Genomic DNA, 27681 nt, shown 5'->3' with positions numbered 1-27681 from the left:
TTTCTACATCTCTTAGTCCTTCACTTCAGCGCTCGAAGTTTTGCTATCAGCTGTAAACACATTTCACCTCCCCTCCAAAAGATTCAAACTGCCTTTAAGTAATATAATTCCCAACCCCACAAGGACATGTACACCCAACATATAACAATACTGGTTGCAGATCAGAAATATGAGAATTGGGCATTAATTTCAGTGTCTCTGGATTTGTGTTTCATACTTGAAATGTCTTAGAATTTGTTTTTTTATCTTTGTGGAGGTCTTGAAAAGGAATGCATTAATTTAACCTCACCATCATCACATGACAGTAGTTATCATTTGTTTTTAAAGTCGGCAAGAAAATTTAGTAGGTGTCACTCATGGTTTTCAGTCCTGTGTATCCTGTTTAGGGGGTAATTGTTGGTCCCATATCCTGGTTTAGATGCAGATGTTAACACATTAATGGTCTGATTATGAAAATTACATTCCTGAGGAGAACGCAGTTAAAGTTCTGGAGAGCTGTAGAAAACATAACAAGGATCAGTAACTTTCTTCATAAAGTTAGTCTTGTGCTGGCTGCAATCAATGCACCTGTTCTCATTTATCAGCCCTCAGAGCAAAAAGTGAAATTAAGAGAGTTGAGTACACCTTGTCACTTCATAATTGCTTTGGAAGTAATGACACAAAACACCAAAGAACATCATGTTTATTTCATAATGCATCAGAAGATAAAATACAATTGGAACACTTGAGTTGGCAACAATTCATTTTTCCAGCCTTCCTTACAGAGACTTATTAGCCAGAACCATGAAACTGCCTAATGGACTTGTTAGTAAAAGAAAATCTTAATGAGACTAAAGGAATGGTGGTAATGTGATTAGAAAATTACCTAAGAAGCAGAAAGCAGAGGATAATGTTTGTTTTTTCAGGCTGGAAGGAAGAATACCTAGGGGTCTCAGTGTGAAGACCTTAATACTTTTTGTCCCCCATTACTAACTCTGCAGCATCATTTTCCTGCGGTCCAATATTTACTTTTATTTCTCTTTTGCTCTGCATATATCTGAAGAAACTTTTGGTATCCTCTTAAGTATTTTTGGTTATTTTGCCTTCGTATTCCATCTTTTCTTCTTTATGACTTTCTTAGTTGCCTTCTGTTGGTTATCAAAAGCATGCCAATCCTCCAACTTCCCACTAATGTTTGTTTTATTACATACTCTTTTTTGCCTTTTATTTTAGTTTTGACTTCTCTTGTCAGCTACGGTTGTGCCATCCATTCTTTAGAATACCTCTTCTTTGGTACGTATCTATCCTGTGTCTTCTGAATTGCTCCCAAAATCTCCAGCCATTGCTGCTCTGCCATAATCCCTAACAGTATTCTCTGCCAATCGGTATTGGCCAGCTCCTCTCTCATGCCTCTGTAATTCCCTTTACTCCACTGTAAAACTGATACATCTGATTTAAGCTTCTTCTCAAATTGCAGTGTGACTTCTATCATATTATGATTACTGCCTCCTACGAGTTCTTTTCTCTTAAGCTCTAACAATTTCTGTTTGTCACACAACCCCCAGTCCAGAATAGCTGATCCCCTAGTGGGTTGTACCATAAGCTGCTCTATAAAGCCATCTCATAAGCATTCTTCAAATTCCCCTCTTGGGATCCAGTACCAACCTGATTTTCCCAATCTACCTACATGTTGAAATCTCCCATGTCTATCGTAGGACTATTGTAAACCACCGCTTTTTCACTCTTTGGAGGTCTATTTCTAACTTTCACCAGGAACTATTTACCTTTGCAGTTTTTTTCATAGCTTGACTTACAACAATTCAATGCCTTCCAATCCTATGGCACTTCTTTCTAATGATTTGATTTCATCTTTTACCGACAGGGCCACACCACCCACTCTGCCCACCTGCCTGTCCTTTTGATACAATGCGTACCCTTGGATGTTAAGCTCTCACTATAATCTTTTTTCAGCCGACATAAGACCATAAAACATAGGAGTAGAATTAAGCAATTCAGCCCATCGGGTCTGCTCTGCTATTTCATCACAGTTGATCCCGGATCCTAATCAACACCATACACCTACCCTCTCACCATGTCCCTTGATGCCCTGAAAAATCAGGAATCTATCAACTTACTCTTTGAATATACCAACAGACTTGGCCTCCACCGTAGTCTATGGCAGAGCGTTCCACAAATTCACCACTCTTTGGCGAAAAGAAATCCTACTTACTTCTGTTCTAAAAGATCTCCACTCAACTTTGAGGCTGTGCCCTCTAGTTCTGGATATCCCCACCAGAAGCACCCTCTCCATATCCACCTTATCCTGGCCTTTCAGCCTTTCAGCAGTCGGTAGGTTTCAATGAGATCCCCAATCATTCTTCTAAATTCCAGTGAGTACAGGCCTAAAGCTGCCAAAATCTCCTCATATGTTAACCCCTTCATTCCCAGAATCATACTTGTAAACCTCCTTTGTATTCTCTCTAATAGCAACAAATCCTTTCTGAGATAACGAGCTCAAAACTGTTGACAATACTCCATGCGGCGTAACTAGTGCCTTATAAAGCTTCATCATTATCTCCTTATTCTTATTTTCTATTCCCCTTGAAAAAAATGCCAACATTGAATTTGTCTTCTTTACCATAGATTTAACCTTCTGGGAGTCTTGCACAAGGACTCCTTTGCACCTCTGATGTTGGAATTTTCTCACCATTTAGAATTTAGAATTTAAGTCTTACATCTGTCTCACAACGTGAGGAAGTAAAAATCTTTGTGTTTTGACTCCATCACAATGTAGACACGTGAATTTAAAAGTCTAATGGCTTGTAGAAAGAAGCTGTCCCATAGCCTGTTGGTCCTGGCTTTAACGCTGCGGTGGCATTTGCCAGACAGAAGCAGCCGAAACAGTTTATGGTTGGGGTGGCTGGTGACCCCGATGATCTTCCAGGCCTTCTTTACACACCTGCTGTTACAAATGTCCTCAGTGGAGGGAAGTTCACATCCAAAGATGCACTGGGCTGTCCGTACCACTCTCTGCTGTGCTCAGCAATCAATATCGGTGCAGTTCCTGTAACCAGGCGGTGATATAGCCAGTCAATATGCTCTCAATGGTGCCCCTGTAGAAGGTCTTGAGGATTTGGGGGCCCATGCCGAACTTCTTCAGTCTTCTGAGGTGGAAGAGACATTGTTGTGCTTTTCTTGCCACAAAGCCGGTGTGTACAGTCCCGGTGAGATCATTGGTGATGTGTATTCTGAGGAATGTGAAACCGTTCATCCTCTCAACTGCAGAACCATTGATGTTGATCAGGGCGAGTCTGCCTCAGTTCCTCCTGTAATCCGCAATCAACTCTTTTAGTTTTAGACATGGAGGGGGAGGTTGTTATCCTGGCACCATTGTGTCACGGTGTCAACCTCTCCTCTGTAGGCTGTCTCATTACCACTAGAAAGAAGCTCAATCAAAGTTGTGTCCTCTGCGTATTTGATCAGCAGATTGGAGCTGTGTGTGGCAGTATAGCTGTGTGTCGGTGTAATGGGAGTAGAGAAGGGGACTCAGATCACAACCCTGGGGGGCACGTGTGTTGAGAGGCAGAGGGGCAGAGGTGAGTGTGCCCATCCTTGCTACCTGTTGGTGATCTGATAGTTGAGGATCGAGCTGTGCAAGGTGAGGTACAGACCGAGGTCTCGGAGCTTTCAGTCAAATCTGGAGGAAATTATGGTGTTGAATGCTGAACTGTAGTCTAGGAACAGCATTCTAACATACGTATTCCTCTGAGGAACACCACTAATCTCTGGCAGTCAACCAGGAAATGCCCCCATTATTCCCACTCACTGCCTACTGCCATTCCTCTATCCATGTCAGTATCTTTCCCGTACCACCTTAGGATTTTATCTTGTTAAGCAGACTTATCAAATACCTTCTGAAAATCCAAGTAAATGACATCCACTGCCTCTCCTTTGCCCACCCTGATTGTTACTTCCTCGAAGAATTCTATTCGTCAGACAAGATTTTGCTTTCCAGAAACCATGCTGACTTTGACTTATTTTATCATTTTTCTCCAAGTACCCAGAAACTTCATCCTTAATAATGGACTCCAACACTTTCCAACCACTGAGGTTAGGTCAGCTGGCCTATAATTTCCTTTCTTTTGCTTTCACCTCTTCTTAAAGATTGGAGTGATATTTGCAATCTTCCAGTCCCCCAAGACCATGCTAGAGTCAAGTGATTCTTGAAAGATCATGAATAGACCTCTCAAATGTCCTGTACTGTGATGAAATCCAATTCTCATTCTTGATCTTCCAGTCTACCTCATAGAAGCCCTTGCAAAGTATTTCACCACATGTACTGTACTTTCCTTATAGCTGTGAAACTACATTCCACATTTTGTTTTTTTTTGTTACTTGGATGTAATTATGTATAGAATAATCTACATGGAGAGCATGCAAATGTTTTCTATATATTGTGGTATATTTGACAATATAAGGCAATACCAATATTGAAAGGCTTAACTGATCCCTTGAACATAGGCTGATATAAATTAAACAAAACCTAGAACCTTGATATTACATTAAACGATTGCATGCTTTTCCATACCAGTGTGTATTAAATCCCATTAAATCCATTAAACTCCTCTCCACACTTACCACAATATCACAGCAGTATTATGAAGTTCTCAGTACTGAGTAGGCGACACCATGCTATCTAACGCCTCATGATGAGATGATGTTATACTGCCACCTGATGTGCAGAGTGATAACTAAACCATTGTGTTCCGGAATTATCCAACTGCTTCATTGCCTATCACAACTTTGTTTTGTCTTCTGGTGGTGGTTATCACAATTCAGTAGTGAATAATAAACAGAACAAATAAGACAGCAACTGAGTTATTACAACTGAATGGTTCAGGAAGGTGCGTAAATCGTCCATTTCTGAGATGTGGACGCACAGGGTCGTATGCAGGCAGAACAAGTAATCAGGAGGCTCATGGAATGTTGAGCTGTATTGCAAGAGGTATGGAGTTTAACAGTGTGCCTGTTAGATCAGACCTGGAGTATGGTATTTAATCTCAGGTTATAAAACAGCATTTATTTACATTGGAGAATGTGCAGATGAAGTTCATTGGATTGATTCCTGGGGTGTAGGGATTGATGTGTTAAAAGATTAAGCCTATACTGATTATAGTACTGTATGGAAAAATATGTTGACCTGACTGAAACATATACAATTCTGATGGGTATTGAAAAAGGTGAATGATGAGAGGCTGTTTTGCCTAACTGGTGGGGCTTCTGGAACTGAAGGCATAGTTTTAGAATAAGGTGTCATCCATTTACAACAGAGATGTGGATAAATCTATTCTCTCAGATGGTGGTGAATCTTGAGAAATCTGCTCTGGAGTCCTGTGGGGACAATGGGGGTAGCAAGGTATTTGAACGACAAGGGAGCCTAAGGGTACAACAGGGTGGGAATGTTAGTCGGTCATAATCGTAATGACTGGTTTAGATGATCAGTCTATTCCTGTTGGTTATGCTTTTTCCTTAATTCCTTGTTTGTACATCCATCAATCTGGCAGAAATATTACATAATACCTTCACGTAACAGAACCACCCCCATGAAGTTGTCTTTAACAGCTGTGGTATGGAAGGGATCTACTCCATCTAGGCTCTGCAGGCATGTTTCAAAATCCTGGTAAACTCAATGAATTTTATTGGTTGTTGCTCACCAATTCAAACTTCAGTTGTGAGTGAGACTGTAGAAATTCCTTTGGCTGCAAATACTGTATATGCCAATCACTCTTCCTCTCACAAAGTTGGGTTGGAGGGGTGGTCCACAGGCTAACTTGGGTGGAGAGGTCTTGCATCTTACCATTTGTTGGAGATTGTAAAAGGGAATGGGGGAATGGTCATTTTGGGGTTTAAGGTGATCAGGGCTGAAGATCAGGATTGAGGAGTGGTGGTGTGGGGGGTGGGGAGTGATTAGCAGTGAGGTTAGGGTATTGTTCAAGTTTGTTTAATGTCATTTCAACTATATATATGCATACCGCCAAACAAACCAACATTTCTCTGGGCCAAGGTGTACATCACAGCGCAGATACGTAGCTCACACGCAACACATAATGTAATACTACTACAAATAAATCAACAGATTATAAGATGCATTTATGACACAAGGTAACCTACAGAGTCATAAGAGTTACACAGCACAGAAACTGGAACCCACATTGAACATTAATTTTTGTTGCAAATTGAATGCTTCAGTTTGGAAAGAAAATAGAAAAACTAGTCTCCACAAGAGGAGATGGAGAGAACGATCAAGGAAAGTTGCTTGAGGCTGGAGAAGCAAACACTACTGACCCCACTTTCATGAAATCAGAACATAGTGCATGCTGTTTTTGGAAATTTCAGTCACTGGCGTTACATTTTATTGATTTTATTTTATTGTCATAACATGTGGAATAGCCCTTCTGGCTTTCAAGTCACACTGCCCAGCATTCCCCCAATTTAATCTTAGCCTAATCACAGGACAATTTAGAATGACCAACTAACCTACCATCTGGTACGTCTTTGGGCAGTGGGAGGAAACTGAAGCACCCGAAGGAAGCCCATGTGGTCATGGGGAGAACCTTACAGGCAGCGGTGGTAATTAAACCTGGGTCGCTGGTACTGTAAAGCATTGTGCTAACTACTACACAATCATGCTGCCCTAACTGGGATCCAGTTAGACCCAATTCCTCAAATGCTCGCCAGCAACACTACAGAACTAAATCAACACGCTTCACAAGAAAGGTGGATTTCTGCAGCCCTTGCTGACCAATGTTTTCTCTAATAATATCCCTGTGACCTTCCTCATTATTCTACCTTGCATCTTTAATTAATCCAATCAATGAACGTGAGCCTCTAATTGGGGAAGCTTCCTCTGAACTGTTCAGCTTGCTGAACCATTTTAGGGCAAGTTGAGATTCAACCACATCGCTGTAGGTCTAGAGATATACATTGTAAGAGCCAATACAGCACCATTCCTGTGGGACGTTAGTGAACCAGAGGGGTTTATATAAGTGATATCTGATGAAAGATTTTAATCCTGAATTGTCAACTCTGATCTTGTGTTTACTGTTCCTCTCTAATCTGGTGAACATTTCCAATATTCTATTTGTTATTTCATGGTTTTACAATAATACGGGAGTGTCAAGGTCACTATTTTTGTCACTAAGTATTTTTCTGACTCTTTTTTTGTCTAGCTCAATCCTGTACTCGTGTCATGATGTTTAATTCATTGTTTATATTGCATAGATGTAAGTTATGTATAACTGATTTTTTATTTAAATTCCTGTTGCCTTATGATTATCCTAATTCAATAATATACTGTGTCATTGCTGCAAAAAAAATAATTTTTATGGTTTTTACACCTTGTGTATGTGCACCTACGACAGCAATGAACTTGAACTTGATCCCTCAGCTGCTTCAAATTCCAACTGGTAGGGCAATAATGCAGTTTTCTGGACACAGGTCCTAACTTTAGTCAGAGGACACCTTTTCTCTATCTGAAGACATTATATCGATTCAAGCTGACACAACATACTATTCAATCTTACCATCTTGTTCTCCACAGCCAGATGTCTGTCTGCAAACCTCAACAGCTATTAAAGTTGCTAAAAGAAAATACCTTGTACATGAGTTACTTTCAATCTTGTTTCAGATTCCTTGCATGTCAAAACAACATTGTAGGACGTTCAAAACCCTTCATTGCTCACAAAGGGAACTTTGCATAAATTCCTCATTTGTTACCTTTCCCCTGTGGACTAACTTGCTGCAACACACCCAGGAATCCCTGAAGTTCATTTACGTGTGAACTTTTTACTGTCGATAACACCACTCTCATGTCTCACAGGGCTGCAGCAAATGCAGTTGCTACTGAAATGGAACACGTAACATTCAATCAGCAAGTTTCCACTATCTTCAACGCAATGATGGACGCATCATTTCATTTGCTTCTTAGGAATATTGATTGTGGGATAAATATTTGAGTCATTGAGTCATAGAACCTTGCAGCACAGAAATCAGCCTTTCTGCCCATCTAGTCCATGCCAAACTATTATTCAGTCTAGTCCCATCGACCTGCACCTGGACCATAGCCCTCCTATCATATACCTATCCAAATTTAGATAGAATCTATCTTACTCTTCTTCAAGAAGTTACACCATGCAGACATCCCACCCTGCAAAAACTCATTTCAGGGAGGTAGCACCAACAATTTGCAGGAGACTCCCAGAACTCCCGGGAGAGTTGGGATGACTGCAATAGAGTAGCTCCTTAGCAGTTAGCCAGCTAGTTTAATAATTTAAATCACATTAGAAAAATCACTGTTGCAAACAGTGCAGCGTGCAACACTGTCATTATTATTTTTGATCTCTTTCTCTCTTCCACACTCTCCCTCCTCTCTCTCTCTCTCTCTCTCTCTCTCTCTCTCTCTCTCTCTCCCTCTCTCTACCCCCCCCCCCCCCCGGCCCCAGACTTATTTGTCCAAAGTAAATAGGGCTTTGGGTTAAGATCTCATTTAAAGGAAAGTACTCAGATATTACCACATTACTTCAATATTTTAGCCTGGATTTCTGCAAAGTGAGCTTCAGAATTTCCTCACATGATCTTATGTTGAGGTTGTATAAGATGTTGGTGAGGCCAAATTTGGGATACTGTGTGCCACTCTGGTCATCAAACTACAGGAAAGATATCAATAAGATTGAAAAAGTACAGAAAACGGTGATGTTACGGGTGGAGCAGAACAAAGAGTTGCCATGTTCTAGAAAGGACAACGTTCACATGCTTTTCCCAGGTTTGGTGAGGGAGAGGTGAACAATATTTGATAATATCCATGTAAGTTTGTTTATATTTGTTCATAAATCTAGAATATTGCTGATTTGACATGTTTTACAGATGGATGCTTTAGATTTTCGCAGGTAAAATTGATCGATGCTGGAATAGTGTGATTGTGAAGTTCCTTAATTGGCCTACTAGGTTAGTCTTTTTGTAATTCAACTACAAGGCAATATATTGTAAATGTTTATTTGTCTTTCTTTACTATTTCATGATGGAATGTGAATGTAACAGAGTAATGTGGATGTGTGAATCTCTGTTCATGTAGTGTGAGCAAGGAGAACTCATTTTCAAAGTCTCACCTAGATGTGTTAGGAAGCATGTGTGTGCAGAATGTGAGTATATCTCTTAGTTAAGAGCATATGTATTTATTCATATTTTCGATGTTGTGTATAAGGTACAGGTTTGATGGAATTCTAACATGTTTTGTATCGTTTTTTCTTAGAATTGCCACTGCCCTATTGGTTTTGTATATTTTGTTTTAGTTATTTTCATACTGCATACGTAACAAGGTTGTGGTCTGAAATTAAACTGAGATTGTAATAGCAGGAACTGCTTTTTAAAATTTATTTTGTCATTTTTATTTAAAACGATACAAACCATGTTAGAATTCCACCAACCCTGTACCCCTTTCTGCATTAAAGCACCTTAAACAAGTAAAGGAATTAAAGATCCGAAAAAGTGTTTGTTGTCCTGCATGTGTATTTTTCCCCAGGCTACATAGCAGGTGTGGGTCGATGAGATCAGGCAGAATAACAGTTCGGCACAGGACCAGTTGGCCTGAAGGGACTGTTCAGGTGCTGTAGCAATAGACAATAAACAGAGACTTGGCCTCTACTGCCTTCTGGGGCAGAGCATTCCATAGATCCACCATAGCACTCTATGATGGTGCTGTGATTCAGTATAGAGTCAAACAACTACTGCTTCCTTCCATGCAAAGTCCTCTAACTTCAGCTACCAAAACCTATTGTAGCACATAAAGCACTGGGGTACCCAGCAAGTCAGGCTGCATCTGAAATGGAGAGTTAGTACTTTGGATTGAGGCCCTTCATCTGGAATAGGTTCCAGATGTTTAGGGATGATGTGGCAGGCTCAGAATGAACAAAACCCCTTTTTATGCAGCAGGCAATGAGTTCTGTTTTTTTTTCCAGTTCAAAAGCAACTTAGCAATGTAAGTTGAGAATCAGGCAAAGCGCAGAACTGAAACTGCCTTGGTCCATTTTATATGCAAGTAACCTAACATCATAAGGTAATTCAGTCATACAGCGTGGAAACAGACCTTTCAGCCCATCAAGCCTGCACTGACTATCAACAGCCCAATCCAGATGAAAGGTTAGAACCTATAACCCTGACTGTCCATTTCCCTCCATAGATGCTTCCCAGTCAGATGCTGAATTCCACTGGTGTTTTGTGTGTGTTACTCCGGATTCCAGCATCCAAATTCTTGTGTGTTTACCCATTCTGGTCCTCATTTAAAAAATGCCACAAGGAGGGGTGGCTTGGGGAGGTCAGTGGTACAGTAATCTTACTTTTGCATGCTGCATACCACTGGCCAACACCACAGTGGTCTACTTTCATTTGTTACGGACTCAGCAACAATAAATATATGAGTGAGGCAGGGGTTTTTATAACAAATAACACGTTTATTAAACACTGAAAACAAACCCCCCAAAAGTAAACAAATCACTAACATAACCGGAAATCAACTGCTGTGCAGCAGCTTAAACAGTTCTTAAAGTGATGTTGCAAAAACAGTTCTTCAAAGTAGTATTGTAAAAGTTCAAAATGCTCACAGTCCATTTAAGGGAGAGACTTTCTAAACAATTTAATTTCTCTTTCACGTCGTGTTGTTGCAATTCCACATCGAACTTTTCCCATGAAGAATTTAGAAAGATGAAGAATGAAACGGCTTAAAGGCACTGACCTTTCCTTTACAAAACTGTTCCCAATCCTTTCTGCTATTCACAGGGATTAACATGGGCACAGTCAATGAATTCCTTTGGAATGAGGATCAAACAAGGTCAAACCTGTTTCAATGTCGACATCGACTTTCTTCGATCTTTTAACTCCCGAACTCCGATCTTCACTCTCCACTGATTCTCAACTAGCAGTGTTATAAAGAAACTGCTGGCAATGACCTTTTAAACTTTAGGCATTAAATAAAATTTCATCTTTACACTAAACTGCATCATAACATTAAATCATGCAGTGGCATGAAGTCAACATGGCAAATCCAGCCGCGAACTGCCCCTCCTCACAGAGAGGGGTCCTCCTTTTATACCCTGTAAAAAAAACCTGTCACAAGACCTCTACTGGTGGGGAAATGACATCACTCCACCATCACAAGACCATTACCTCAAGTCCAGTATAGCTTCAACATCTGTCACGTGACAAGGGTACCACTGTCATGTGTCACGGGTACATAACACATTGAACTAATTGAAGTATGTCAGGAAAGATTTCCTTAACTCTCTCCCACCCTAACACTCAATGGAATGTGAATTAACACCTGGAATGCTGGAGGAACTCAACGAGTCAGACAGCATTTGTGGAGGGAAATGGACAATCGACAGTTCAGGTCAAATCTCGTCATCTGGACGGAAAGACAGAGAGAATAGCCAATTTAAAGGGATAGAAGGAAGGAGAGAAGCAAGAGCTGGTAGGTGATAGGCAGATGGAGGAAGGCAGAGTAGGAGTGATGTCAGCATGTGTGAGGGACTGGGCAGAAGTGACAAAGGGCTGAAGATGATGGATTCTGACAGAAGAGGATGGTGGAGGGAGGTGCAGAGGGCAGAGGGAGTAGTGGGGGTAGGAAACAAATGGGTGATGGGCAGATAGAGAGAGTGGAGGAGGGGAAAGAGAATTTCTGATGAGTGGCTGAAGAAGACAGAAAAGGAACAGAGGGAGAGGAGTTACTGGAAATTGGAGAATTTGCTGTTCATGACGCTAGGTTGTAGACTATTCATCCTTCTCACCAAATGGCTGACAGGGCAGCCTATTTATTTCTTTCATTTTCTTATCCCTCTTCGGTTCCCTGAGGAATAGTGGCTGATTAACGCTATTGAGGAGGTCTCCAAGTGATTATGCTCTGACACTTCACCACCATCACTTCCACAAAACAAGATTAGCAGCATCATTTCACCCATAGCTACCCTCCCCCTCCTCTCCAGACCAAATCCTGACTTTACCCATGTTACTCCATTTTGCATTCAGAATGATGAGTGTGGATTTTAATTATGTAGCAGACAGAATTATTTCTCCAGCTGCCATGGAACAAGTATAGTCTCAGGATTAATCAGCAGGAAACCTTATACAAATGTGCTAGCAGGTTTAAATGTTCGTAGAGCTCTATTTCCTTCAAAGTATCCTCGCTAAAAAATCCGTCACATTTCACAATGAGATGTTTTATAGCCTAGAACATTGAACATAGAACAGAAACGGGCCCTCTGGCTTGCAACATTGTGCTGGACTAATTAGGGTGGTAATTAAATGCCTAAATAAACTAATCCGTTCTGCCTACACTACGTCCATATCCCTCCATTCTATGAACAATCATGTGCCTTCACCAAAAGCCCATTGAACACCTCTATCATACTTGCCCTATTGCAGTCACTCTTGGCAGCACATTCCAGCAAACCTTTGCTCCCTGTGTGACTTGCCTGATACATCTCTTTTGAATTTACCCTTAAATGCATGCTGTCTAGTATTAAACATTACTCTATCTGCAGTGTGCCTCTCATAAATTTATAAACCTCTTTCAAGTCTCTTTCTAGCCTCCATCTCTCCAGAGAAAACAACCCAAATTTCTTCAACTACTCCTTGTAGCATGTGCTGTCTATTCCAGGCGGCTTCCTGGTAAATCTCTTTCTCCCCTTTTTCAAAGCCTTCACATCATCCCAATATAGGGCACCAGAATTAAATGTAGTACTCCAGATGCAGCTTAACCAGAGTTTATAAAGTGTAATACACTTCCTGGCTCTTGAATTCACTGCCTCAACTGATAAAGGCAAGCATGCCATATGCCTTCATTATCATTGTATTAACCCATGGTGCCACTTTCAGGGAAAACATCCAGAATGTTTTCTCCCCTCTTATTGTGAAAGGGCATACAAGCACACACTGATTCCTATTCCCATTTAACAGCTGGCAGTGCAGGGAGGGAAACACTCTTGCTGAGGGATGTGGAAATGAAATGTTTCCTGTTACAACGTCTCCCCCCACTGGCCAGTAGAGAAAAGCCTCCAATACCTCTGGAACTACCTTGGAGACACAAAAGATTGCAGATGCTGGAATCTGGAGCAACAATATGCTGGTAGAGCTCAGAAGTTCAAGCAGAATTTGTGGGAGGAAAGGAATTGCAGCTGTTTTGGGTCAAAACCCTGCCTCAGGATTGAGAGTGGAGAGGTGAGATGGCCAGCCTGAAGAAGTAGCAAGAAAGAATTCTGAGGCAATTGATATTACACCTGCTCATGTCCCCTACCAGGCACTACCTGCCTGTCATCTTACACCTCTCCTCAGTCCACTGATCATCTTGGAATTCTTTCTTGCTACTCCTCTTCTCCTTTTTGTACTGGCATCTCATCTGTGCAGACTCAATTTTTTCCCCAACAGTTCCAATCACGTTTTCACTTCTTTTTTAAGCAGGTTCCCTATGTTACATTAGTGACTAGACTTCATTAGCTGTAAAGCCTAGCGATGCTCAAGTCCTATGTGTGAGAGATCATGTCTCCCAAATTTGATAGAGATTTTTTGAAGAAGTAACTAAGAATGTTGATGAAGGCCAGGTGGTAGACATACTCTATATGGACTTTAAGGGTTTTGAGTTTCTGCATGGTATGCTGCTATGGAAAGTTAGATTGCATGTGATCCAGGGGGAGCTATGGAAAGCCAGATTGCATGTGATCCAGGGGGAGCTATGGAAAGCCAGATTGCATGTGATCCAGGGGGAGCTATGGAAAGCCAGATTGCATGTGATCCAGGGGGAGCTATGGAAAGCCAGATTGCATGTGATCCAGGGGGAGCTATGGAAAGTCAGATTGCATGCGATCCAGGGGGAGCTAGCTAACTAGGCACAGATTTGGCTTGGTGGTGGGAGTGTGGAAGGTTGCTTTTCATACTGGAAGCCTGTAACTCAGGGGTCAGTGCTGAGGCCATTGTTGTTTGTCATTCATATCAACAACTTGGATGAAAATGCACAAAGCACGTTTAATAATTTTGCAGATGACATTAAAAACCGAGGTATCGTAGACCATGAAGAAGGTTACCCACAAGTACAGCAAGTTCTTGATAAGCAGGGTAAGTGGGTCAGGGAATGGCAAATGGAATTTATTCGGGTAAGTACGAGGTGTTACATTTGGGGGAAGTCAAGTCAGGGTAAGACTTCCACATTGAATGGGGCCTGGGAAGCATCATAGAACCGAGAGACCTCAATTGCAGTATACACCGTGGTGGTGTCACAGATAGACAGGGTGGTGAGGATTTTGGCACACTAGACTTCATCAGTCAAGGCATTAAGTATAGAGGTTTGCATTATGTATTGCAGTTGTACAAGTCATTACTGAAGTATTGTGTTCAGCATTGACTATACTGCTAAAGTAAAGCTGGAAAGATTTACACAAACGATGGTCACAGGGAGAAGATGGCCAGTCTAGGACTTTATTCTTTGCAGTGTAGGAGTGATGGGTGAGAGGATGAAGTTTAAAAAGAAAAAAATCTTTCACACAGAGGATGGTATGTATATGGTAGTGGAAGTGGTTTGGGCAAGTACAATAACAACAATTAAAGGCATTTGGATGGGAAAGAGTTAGGGGCATTAGAGCCAAATGTAGATGTGCTTAAATGGGCATCTGGACCTAAATGGATAAGTTGGGCCAAAAGGACTATTTCTCTTTTGTATGACTCCAGCCTCTCAACAATTTAAACACATATTACCATTTTCTATTCATCAAAATCAAACTCTTTGAATTTCTCCATGTTATTTTACATTTATCACATTCTCGACCACTCATACATCCTCTCAGACAGACTGACAGACAGACAGACAGACAGACAGACAGACAGACATACTTTATTGATCCCGAGGGAAATTGGGTTTCGTTACAGTCGCACCAACCAAGAATAGTGAAGAAATATAGCAATATAAAACCATAAATAATTAAATAATAAGTTAATCATGCCAAGTGGAAATAAGTCCAGGACCAGCCTATTGGCACAGGGTGTCTGACACTCCGAGGGAGGAGTTATAAAGTTTGATGGCCACAGATAGGAATGACTTCCTATGACACTCAGTGTTGCATCCCGGTGGAATGAGTCTCTGGCTGAACGTACTCCTGTGCCTAACCAGTACATTATGGAGTAGATGGGAGTCATTGTCCAAGATGGCATGCAACTTGGACAGCATCCTCTTTTCAGACACCACCGTCAGAGAGTCCAGTTCCACCCCCACAACATCACTGGCCTTACAAATGAGTTTGTTGATTCAGTTGGTGTCTGCTACCCTCAGCCTGCTGCCCCAGCACACAACAGCAAACATGATAGCACTGGCCACCACAGCCTCGTAGAACATCCTCAGCATTGTCCGGCAGTTGTTAAAGGATCTCAGTCTCCTCAGGAAATAGAGGCGGCTCTGACCCTTCTTGTAGACAGCCTCAGTGTTCTTTGACCAGTCCAGTTTATTGTCAATTTGTATTTCCACAGCTCATTTTCCCACCTAACTTTGCATTGTCATCAATCTTAAGATCCATTTACTCTGTCCCCTCCTTGATATTGATTATAACTAATTAATATCTCAAGGTTTCACCAGACCACTCATAACCTTGGATTGTGAAGTGTTATACATCTGGGTGGACTGTTTTATTATTGCCTACTCTTTGGCTATGAACACTGTAATAATGGTAGTCAATGAGTAGAAAGCAATGCTAACTCTTCTTCAGTACTGAAATGGTTGATGATGGCGTTAAATGGCGACTTCTTTGCTTGCTTCTTCGGAAACAGCTCTATTTCCATCTTTAATATCTTTATTTTTCCCTTTCAGGGTTCTAGTGAAGACCCTGACCTGGAGTTACACACTGACTATGGTGCTTAGTGAAAATGGAACCCATTCCCGGGGTTTCATAACCAGCCATTGTTGTTCGCCAGGCCAAGGGCTTGAACTAAGGATCTTGGGGCTCTAGAGATGAGTGGTTTGAGGGTCAGGGAGTTGGAATATCTGTGCCCAAAGACTCTTGATCATAATCATTGGGCACAGAGCCTGAAAAAAGGCAACTTTGCGGACTTTTAAAATTGTAAACCAGCCAGTTGTTTGTTATGCATCCCCACTAGCTGTGAAAATGGAGACACGTCTTTCTCCCTTATTAGAGAGAGAGAGAGAGAGAACTTGTGATGCGTCGAACGCTGGGTGAACAATGTACAGTAGTCTTTGGATAGCTGCAAGTCTGTGTCTTTAGTGTTGCTTTGCTCATGTTTGGGTGCTCGGTGGTGGGTCCTGATGCTATTTTCTGCCAGTTGGGGAAGGGGGGGATTGTTGCTTGCTGCTGCTTACATGCGGGGGCGGGGGGAAGCTGGGGGGGGACTTAGGGTTTCTAACATTTGACTGTCGTTTTTTCTTTAGGGCATTCTGCTTCCATGGATGGTTGTGAAGAAAAAGCATTTCAGGATGTATATTGCATACATTTCTCTGACATTAAATTGTAAATTTGAACCTTTGAACTTCACTGTAAGAAGGCACAGGGTATTCACTGAAAGGTGTGATTAAAAAAAGCCAGTGCTCAGGTTTGAGAAAAGAAAAGCCCCTTGCCACAGCCTTTCAATTCCATCCCTTCTCACCACATGCCTGTCATCCTACACACCTCCTCAGTCCACCAATCACCTCTGAACTCCTTCATGGTTCTCTCTTTCTCCTCTTTGTCCTGGCCTTCTCACCTCTCTGCTCTCATTCCTGATGCAGGGTTTCAAGTCAGAATGTTGAAAATTTCTTGATGGTTTGATTATCTCAGAAACTGCTGATCTCATGGGATTTTTATGCACAGTATTTTCCAGAGTTTATAGAGAATGGTGTAAAAAACAAAATAAAATCCAGTGGGCAGCAGTTCTGTGGGTGAAAATGCCTTGTTATTGAGCGAGGTCAGAGGAGAATGGCCAGAGTAGTTCAGGTTGACAGGAAAATGACATTCAGTCAAATTACCACGTGTTACAACAGTGATGTGCAGAAGAGCTTCTCTGAATGCACAACACGTTGAACCTTGACATGGATGGGCTACAGCAGCAGAAGACCACAAGCATGCACCCTGTAGCTATTTCATTAGGTACACTATTTGACCACTGCTTGATTACCCCATCCCCACTACCTCTGGTCAGTTTTCTTGACTTCTGTCAACAAAATACTTCTAAGGTCCAGTCTCTGAAAGCTCAGAATATATTGAGGCAAAGGAGTTTTGAGGAAGAGATAACATTCATCCAAGGGAAGTAATCAACAACTTCAAGAGAGAAGGAAAGGGTAAAGATTTTCAATAATATTTGCAGTGATTACAGACTCTGCTGGTTTTTGTTCTGGATTTGTCATGGACCTCAGCTCACAAAGAAATGCCAAGGAGAAGAACAACAAAAAGAATCTTTAAAACTATATGGAAAACTCAATGGACCAGGTAGGGTCTGTGGAGGAATAACAGAGTTAACATTTGGGTTTGATCTGTTGTCGTGAATGAAAAATAGTCAACCTGAAATATGAACTCTGTTTCTCTCTCCACAGATGCTGCCTGAATTGCCGATTATTTGCAGCACTTCTTTTCTTAATTCAGATTTCCAAGATCTGCAGTACTTTGCTTTCAGAAAAAAAAAATCGGACAATGTTTGGCAAGCATGGAAGACAGGAAATCATATTGCAGCCATTCAGCCACAACCAGGAAGGTCAGGAGGTTCACTATTTCAATGAGGGCCTCTTGCAGATTTTGATATCATACAGTTACAGAGCAGCAACTACCTTTCCATCAATTATTTAGACAGGCAGACACTTCAAAAAGACTGCATTGTCATGTGAAAAATTGGCAAATATCTGATCAAATTATTCCTATTCATTCATAGAATATTCCATATGTCTGACATGAATTAAGTTTTACTCCAGGATGCCATCTGAAGTGTGTGGTGAATCTCTGGAAGTCTATTTACTGGATGCCTATGAAGGCTAGATGAACAGAGGCATTTAAAAAGGGAAGCAGATCTGAGAAGAAAAGAATATTTTAAGAGATCAGGGAATTGACAACTATGAGGAACGAGAACAGAAGGGATGAGACCTGTGGTAGAGCAGAAATAAATATATTGAAGAGTGGGTCAGGCTTGTGGGGCCAAGTGGCTTACTCCTGTTTCTATTTTCTCAGGTTCTCATGTAGCCTGAATCTAAAACTCTCATAATTATCATTGACAAGAAACTTGTTCATACCTTGATCAAAACAAAATCTTGACACTTCTTTGACATTGAAAGGCACTTGGACAGGTATATAGATAAGATAGAATTAGGGAGATATGGGCTATGGGTGGGCAAAATGGATTACCTTAGAAAGCCATGGTGGTTGGCATGGACCAGTTGAGTCAAAGGATCCGTTTCCATGATGTTTTGCTCTGAAACTCTATGACTGCTCCTGTTCTAGGTACGGAAATTTGGAGACAGGAGTATTTTTCACATTTGAAGAAGAAGTGATTTTAAACATTGTTAAAGATTAGAATACTTTATAACATAAGCAACATACTGTGGGTATTGGAAATCTGAGACCACTTTGAGATAAACTGACAATCTACGGCAGTCAGAATCATTGGTCCAGAGATAACATTACAGAGCACAGATTTACATCAGGAAAGAAAAATGAAAATGATCCCTTTGCTGAGTGAAATGCTGTTAAGCTTGAAAGAATCAGTATTCACTGATAAAAGAAAAAGCTTCATCTCAATATAAATCAATCAGAAATTAATGTGAAATTTTGGAATAGTTTCTTTTGAGTTCAAAAGTAGTAATCCATGAAAGGAAAAAGCTTTATCTCAATGGAAGAAGGTGCTTTGATGAAATCAATCAGAAAATGTCATTATGGATTATAAAAATACAGTTTTAAGCAGAAGGTGATATTCAAAGATAGAAAATGTTTATATTCAGTGTATGAAATTTTTGATCAAGTGAAGCATTCATAAAACTATATAAGACATAGGAGCAGTCTGTTCTGTCATTCGATCATGGCTGATTTATTTTCTATCTCAGCCCTGTTCTCCTGCCTTCTCCCCATAACCTTTGACACCCTTACTAATCAAGAACACTCAATGATGCGGCCTCCACTGCCATCTGTGGCAATGCATTCTACCAATTCACCACTCTCTGGCTAAAGAAATTCCTCTTCATCTTTGTTTTAAGATGAGAAGGGGTATATTCAAAGATGATGTTTGGGGTAAGTTATATTTTACAGAGTGTTGGGTGCCTGGAATGTGCTGCCAGGGGTGCTGGTTGTGGAGACAGATTAATGGAAGTATTTAACAGCCCCTTGGACAGGTGGATGAATGTTTAGAGAATATGGTTTAGGATCCACGAGGTAATGTTGCAGCTCCAAAATCTCTGGTTAGACCACACTTGGAGTATTGTGGTCGCTTCTGGTTGCCTCACCTTAAGGAGATGTGGAAGCTTTCGAGAGGGTGCAGAGGAGATTTACCAGTATGCTGCCTGGATTAGAGAGTATGTCTTATGAGGAAAGATTGAGAGAGCAAGGACTTTACTCTTTGGAGTGAAGGAGGATGAGAGGTGATTTGATAGAGATGATAGGAGGCATAAATAGAGTGGACTAGCAGCACCATGGATAATGTGTAGGCAGAAGGGATTAAGAGTCATTACTTTATTTAGAGATACGGCATAGGAACAGGCCCTTCTGGCCTAATTAGTCCACGCTGCCTGATTACACCTAGGTCACCAATTAACCTACTAATCAGTAATCTTTGTAACATGAGAGCAAACTGGAATACTTGGATAGTGAAGGATTTTGATTTATTGGGTTTAAAGTAAGAACCAATAACTGACAGATGAAGAGACTTTATCTCAATATAACATTTTATTTCGACCAAGTCAATCAAATCTTGACAGCGAGACTTGTTTGTCCATGCCAATCAAAAGCTTACTTTGAAATAAAAACCAGTAGACATTTGAAGTAAAGCTTCACTGCCTTGTATTCTGTTTTGATCAAGTCAATTAAAATTTGATTTGGCAGAATATAATGATTCATTCAGCCAAAAATAATTTGTACACTGACATGAAAGCCCTCTTTCATGAATTACACATTTTTACTTGAAGCCAAGTGACTTATCGTGTCATTGTTTGATTCACTCTCTTACTACAATAACTTTCAGGATGACTTTTCTAACTAAAAAGGAAGATATTTCAATATACCACAATCCTCTTCATCAAAGCAGCTTCTTTCATTGAACTAGAACTATCACTTCCAAGAATAACAGTTCCTCCCTATCAATCAAATTACTTTCAATGATTCACTGGCCGGCTGGGGACACAATGTCATCAGCGCTGGACTCCGGAAAGAAGGCTCCTGGGTTCGAATGCTTTCCATCCGTGCCGGGTTGAGTGTCAAGATAGCCACTCGGCCTCATAAAAAATACAAGAGTCGAGTCAGGAATGTTCATATCGTGACTCAGTTAATCGGAAAGGATTGGCTGACCGTCTGGTGCAACACACTAAAAAAAATGATTCATTAGGTCTAAACAACCAAGGATTTTCCTATCATTGTTTACTGCCTTTCTCTTCAAATCATGTTGATCACCCTTGTCACAGACAGGTTCACTTGATGAAAGTAATGCTACTCAATAAGATATAACTTTTGTCAATATGAATATGTAAATATAGCAAGTGCATTTCAAGCTATCTTACTTGTTGGCTTCTGTTAGTCTCAACAGTGTATTTTAAAGCACCCAGTGCTGCCAAGAGATTATTATCGATAATACCTACCAGCATATTATTTCTGGCTCATAGACTACCTCTGCGTACACAGCAGGTTTGGTTTTGTTTATTGTTGCTGTCAGATAAGACCTTAAGACCATTAGAATTAGGCCATTCTGCCCATTGAGTTTGCTCCACTCTTCCATCATTTATTATCCCTCTCAACCCCATTCTCCTGATGCTGCCCTATAATGTTTGGTGCTCTTACTAATCAAGAACCCATCAACCTCTGCTTTAGATGTATCAAGATGCAGTAATAAGCTTTTGTTGTGTGCATGGGTCATATAAATAATCCAGACAGATCACTACATATGTAACTAATAAAGATATTTTAAGAGGGAATAACATCAGAATGTGGAAGATGCTGTTACAGTTGAAGTTCAAAGTTCAAAGTAAAATTTAAAATCAGAGTACATACATGTCACCTCATACAACCCTGAGATTCTTTTTCTGTGGGCAAATCTATAGAACTGTAACTATAAACAATGGATGACAAACTGTGCAAATGCAGATATAACTAAATAGCAATAAATAATGAGCATGAAATAACAAAATAAAAGAGTACTTTAATGAGTGTAGTTATCCCCTTTTGTTCAAGAGTCTGCTGGTTGGGCGGTAGTAACTGTTCTTGAACCTGTGGTATAAGTCCTGTGAAACTTGTACTTTTTACTTGATGGCAGCAGTGAGAAAGGAGCATGGCCTGGGTGGTGGGGATCTCTGATGATGGATGCTGCTTTTCTCTGGCAATGTTTTATGTAGATGTGGGCAAGGGTTGGGAGGGTTTTTCCCGTGATGTATTGGGCCGAATCTCTGAGCTTCTGCAGGATTTTCCACTCAAAGGCATTGGTGTTCCCACACCAGGCTGGAATGCACTCTTTCCACCACACATCTATAGATCCCACCCTTCAATATATTCTATAGAAGTTTGCCGAGGTTTTTGATGACATGCCCAATCTCTGCAGACTCCCGAGGAAGTAGACAGTCACCAGTAGATTGCGCAAATTGTGCTTTCTTCACAATTATGTTCATATACAGAGAAAGTGCAGAGCAGATAAACAAATAAGGTGCAAGGAGGAAACAGGAGATAGAGATCACCATGAGGAGATAGACTGCGAAATCAGGAGTTCATCCTTTGGTGTACAAGAGATCCATTCAAGAGTCTGATAAAAATGGGATAGAAGCTTTACTTGAGTTTCAAGGTATGTGCTCTCAAGCTCTTCTATCTTTTGGGTGACTAGAGAGGGAAAAGTGGGAATGACTGGGAGTGGGAGGGGTCCTTGATTAAGTTGCATGTTCCCAAAGCAGCTAGCAATGTAGACAGAGTAAATGGAGTGGAGGCTGTTTTGCATGACGGACTGGGCTGGATTCAAAACTCTGCAATTTCTTGCAGTCCATGGTGTAACAGTAAACACCGTTGACTGGTGATAAGGATGATTAAAACATTGTGCATCAGCTTTGTGAAAGCGAATCTCTGAAGCCACTCCCAAGCAGATCAATATTGTTACCCACAGGATCACAAGACAGCACAGCTGGAGTGAAAAGTTGGAGCAGGGGAGGGTTTACCTGGAGGAGTGAGTTGATGAATCCGCTCAGATTGCTGCAGCCTGAGAGAAACATTGATAACAGGAACATCAAAGGTGCAGGAAAGTGGAGAAATAGGTAGAGAAGCCTCAGGGGCTGAACATCACAGCTGAAAACATTCTGTATTCTATAAAATGGAGGCATAATAAGAAACCTTGACATGTTCAGTCAAGTACTGAGGTCTCATGCAGCACCCACTGAAATGGTGGAAATGTTCTTTATGGCCAGCTATATTCCCAAAGCTGCGGATTACATTGAAAGCACGTTGCCATAAGGGAGTCTGAGAAGGCTGTCAAAGCCTTGACTTGCTTTCAAACGCTATAGTAGTAAAATATCAGTTATAGGTGTAGGCAGACAAATGATAGATGGAGTATAATCCAAGAAAGTGTGAAGCATTGCACTTGAGCGGTCTAATATAATAGGGAAGCACAGTGTACAGTTAAAAACAGGACCATCAGCAGTATTGATGTACAGAAGCTTCTTGGGGTCCAAGTCCAACTCACTGAAAGTGGAGAGGGTGGTGAAAGGGTATGTTTTTGTCTTGTCTTCATTCATCAGGACGTTGAATATAATCATCAAGAAGTCATGTTACAACTGCATAAAACTTTGGATAGGCCGTACTTGGAGTATTGTGTGCACCTTTGGTTGCCCCATTACTGGAAGACCAGGGCCTTTGAAAAGGCTGCAAAAGAGGTGTTCCGTGGTCCTGAATGCATTAGATGGTACAAGCTACAAGGAGGAGTTGGAGAGACTTGGCTTGTTTTATTTGCAGAGAAGGAGGCATAAGGGAGCCCTGACAGAAATTCATAAGATTATCATATCAAATCAAATCAAATTAGATCAAATCTAGTTTAATTATCATTGAACCATACATGGATACAGCTAAATGAAACAGCATTCCTCTGGGGCCAAGGTGCAAGACACAGTTACACAAAAAACAAATACATATAGCTCAAGGCCCTGAACCACATGTCCTGCAAATTGATGGTACAGTTCCCGGCAGTGCGCAGCCTCCAGTTTCCATGCAGCCTGTCTTCCCACCGAACAAAGCAAACAGGCCTGCGGCATCTTACATTATCAACGTTCAACAGGGTCTTGCAAGAGAACTGCCCTAGACAATCACTCATGGTCATGCTGTACACCACCCTCACACATCAACTCCGATGCCTTTGACTAGCAGGCTGCTCCTCTGATCCCAAAGAAACACGCAAAAAGCTGATGGAGGAACACAGCAGGTCAGGCAGCATCTCTGGAAGAAAGTAAGCAGTCGACATTTCGGGCTAAGACCCTCCTTGCTCCTCCGACGTGCTGGCCGGCTCCTTTGATGCTCCAGCCAGATGTTCTGATCAATGAGCAGCTCACTGATGCAGTAGACCTGCTGTACCTGAAGTTCTTGGAGTCCAGTACTGTCTTGCAATCCTAAAAAAACCACGTTTAACTAAGTTAGAAAGCATCTTTGGATGGCCCTTGAGGTGCCTCTGTGTCCGAACGCACCTCCATCTTACCAGCAGACTGAGAAGCATAGAAAAGGTAGACAGTAATAATCATTTTCCCAGGTTAGAAATGCCAAGTAGTAGAATTCCTGGATTCAAGGTGAAAAGGGTAAATCTTAAATGAGATATGCAGGGCAAGTTTTTTTTTTACACGGACAGTGGTAGATGCCTTGAATGGCTGTCAATGGTAGTGTTGGAAGCAGATACTATAGTGTCTTTCAGACACGTGAATATGCAGAGGCCGAAGGATAGTGATCATGTGCAGGCAAAAGAGAATAAGTTTAATCAGTGCTCAGCATGAACATTCTAGGCTGAAGGGCCTGTTCCTGTGCTGTACTGTTCTATGTTCTAAAGCAGGAATTCCCAAACTGGGGTCCATAGATTCCTTGGTTAATAGTAGTGGTCCATGGCATAAAAAAGGTTAGGAACTCCTGTTCTTAAGCTATTCTAGTGATGGGAATTGATTCTACATTTAGCAATCTTGTGGATCCACATTAAAGGCAAGAATAACTTGTTCACTGAAGTAGTACAGGAATTGGAATATTATTTCAATCCATAGTCATTTGAATAGCAAAATACCGCTTATGGGGCATAAAGTTTGGAAGTAACTGTGACAAATGATTTTTTTTTTATTGGAAGATTGATCTAGCCATTGCAATGCAAGTGGAATGAATCTATTTTTAGTTTGAATGAAAACATATCCAGTCCATATTATCAAGCACACATCTTGCTTATGAATTGACTTGTAAGATTGCAACCTCAATGGAAATGGCTGCAAAAGATGTCAAGGAATTTTATTCTCCTCCAGGAAAAATGGCATGGCATCAACTCAGCATCATATGACTATTCGTGACCACCACGGACTACCCCACACACCTTCTCCACAGTCTTGCTGCAATTGCAATAGCAGGCACTCTGCACTGAGCTTATCAGGTGGAAATGTGCTTCAGGTGTCAGTAAAAGGGACAAAGGCAATGAGTCCAACCCTTGTGCTTCAGATGCCTTCCCTGCACAGAAATGAAACTTATCCAAGGAGAGCAGGTCTGTTTAACACACACCTAATTCTGATGGAGCAGAACTGGACATGTGTCTCATCTGACCTACAAGGTGTGATATGAAATGGCCAGGAACAGCAAAATTACAAGGTAAAACTACAAATAACTGAGCGGGCTACAGAAATTAATTTGTTAGTAAGCAGTGAATTATTCTGTCATGGTGGGGATAATGAGCACATGAACTAAAGATAGTTCCAAGACATTTGTGTGAAGTACTTAAGGTACTAGATCAAACACAATACACACAAACAGGCCCTAAGACCCAGCTGGTCCATCCTACCCAAAGTTCCTGACTATGCTCGTACTATTTTCCTACACTTGGCCATATGCCTCTAAACCTTTCCTATCCATGTATCCTGACTAGGTACCTTTTAAATATTGTTAACGTATCTGCCTCAACCACTCTCTCAGTGGAAAAACTGTCCTCAAATTCCTATTAAATCTCTCCCATTTCAGTTTAACTGTAAGTCTTCTAGTTTCAGTATTCTCCAACTCTCTGGAAACGGACTGCGAGTTTTGATTCTATCCAGGACCCTCATATTTTATTACGTTAATCATGAGCACAGGATGATGTCAGTCAGTCACAGTAGTAGAAAGCACTGGTACAATAGAGAAGGACACACTTTAGAAATGAATAGAAGAGTACATTTTCAAAGGTTAACCAATTCAGATATGTGCCCACATGTTAATATGTAGTAATTGAACAATAGACAAATCAAGGATGTTAGAATTGGAGCTTAAAAAGTCATCTCCAATGTCATAGGAACCTGAATCTTAAATTAATTATTCTCAGAACATACTGGAATTGTAAATCTGAAGATTGTAGCTGAAAACTTCACCAGCCATTGACAAAGATCTAGAAAACTTAATAAAAAACAAAACCATCAAAGACACGCTCCCCACCCCAGACATGAAGTAGCTGACAGATTGTTTTCTCATCAAAATGACAACAAACAACCTTCTAATCCCAAAAAACATTCATCTTACAGTTTGGCATCTGAAATCATGTCTTCAAGATTCGTGATTCAACAGCTGAGATTGATCTGTCCATCCCATAGTATACTTGATCATGGACCTCACATCACCTCTAACTAAATGATTCATAAGGTGCAGTGGTATCAAGCTCTCATTCATTCTCAACACCGCCCAGCCTCAGATTGGACAACTGATTGCTCTCTGTATCTTCTTAAGGAACCCATGAATATGAAGTACTTCTTCCACGAAATATAACTTCTGCCTTGATATGTGGGGATTTGTAACAGGACATTCACAATGTTCAATTCCGATGATATGTATGCCGATGATACTAAGGTAGGAGGTGTTGTGGATAATGAGGTGGGTTTTCAAAGCTTGCAGGAAGATTTATGCCGGTTAGAAGAATGGGCTGAACGTTGGCAGGTGGAGTTTAATGCTGAGAAGTGTGAGGTTCTACATTTTGGCAGGAATAATCCAAATAGAACATACAGGGTAAATGGTAGGGCATTGAGGAATGCAGAGGAACAGAGAGATCTAGGAATAACAGTGCATAGTTCCCTGAAGGTGGAGTCTCATGTAGATAGGGTGGTGAAGAAGGCTTTTGGAATGCTGGCCTTTATAAATCAAAGCATTGAGTACAGAAGTTGGGATGTAATGTTAAAATTGTACAAGGCATTGGTAAGGCCAAATTTGGAATATTGTGTACAGTTCTGGTCACCGAATTATAGGAAAGATATCAATAAATTAGAGAGAGTGCAGAGACGATTTACTAGGATGTTACCTGGGTTTCAGCACTTAAGTTACAGAGAAAGGTTGAACAAGTTATGTCTCTATTCATTGGAGCGTAGAAGGTTGAGGGGGGAATTTGATCGAGGTATTTAAAATTTTGAGAGGGATAGATAGAGTTGACGTGACTAGGCTGTTTCCATTGAGAGTAGGGGAGATTCAAACGAGAGGACATGATTTGAGAGTTAGGGGGCAGAAGTTTAAGGGAAACACGAGGGGGTATTTCTTTACTCAGAGAGTGATAGCTCTGTGGAATGAGCTTCCTGTAGAAGCAGTAGAGGCCAGTTCAGTTGTGTCATTTAAGGTAAAATTGGATAGGTATATGGACAGGAAAGGAGTGGAGGGTTATGGGCTGAGTGCGGGTAGATGGGACTAGGTGAGATTAAGAGTTCGGCACGGACTAGGAGGGCCAAGATGGCCTGTTTTCGTGCTGTGATTGTTATATGGTTATATGGTTAATTCACTATGAATAAAATGTACCTGCATCTTCAATATGCAACAATTGAGAAAAGGGGCATTTAAGACCTCAGACCTGGCACTAAAGCTTGGTGCCTACTGGAAACTAATGATCAGTTTCCCTACTTTGTTTCTGAGATCTGGGTTACTCACAACAGACATTTCAAAGTAATACCAAAGCCGGCTCTGTAAAATTCTTAAAGTTCACTGAAAGTAGAAGTAAATTAGTGTCCCCTCCCAGTCATTTTATTCTCTTATGCAAAAGTACGTGCTTGCACAGGTGCAATGAAAAACTTACTAGCAGCAGAATTAGAGGTACATTGCATCAGGTAAGCAATGTTCACAAGAAAAAGGTAAATTAAAGATAGATTATACATGATTTTTACAAGAATAAATGTCGTGCAAAATGATCAATGTGTTGCTAAATTGCAGTGGCTAAGGTTTTGCTGGTAGGTTGAAGAACTGAGTGGTTGAAGTGAAGAAGCTATTCTTGAACCTGGTGGTGTAGGACTTCAGAGTTTTG

Source organism: Hypanus sabinus, chromosome 7, assembly GCF_030144855.1.
Source record: "Hypanus sabinus isolate sHypSab1 chromosome 7, sHypSab1.hap1, whole genome shotgun sequence".
Classification (NCBI taxonomy): domain Eukaryota; kingdom Metazoa; phylum Chordata; class Chondrichthyes; order Myliobatiformes; family Dasyatidae; genus Hypanus; species Hypanus sabinus.
The sequence above is the reverse complement of the archived record's forward strand: the minus strand, read 5'-3'. Positions refer to the sequence as shown.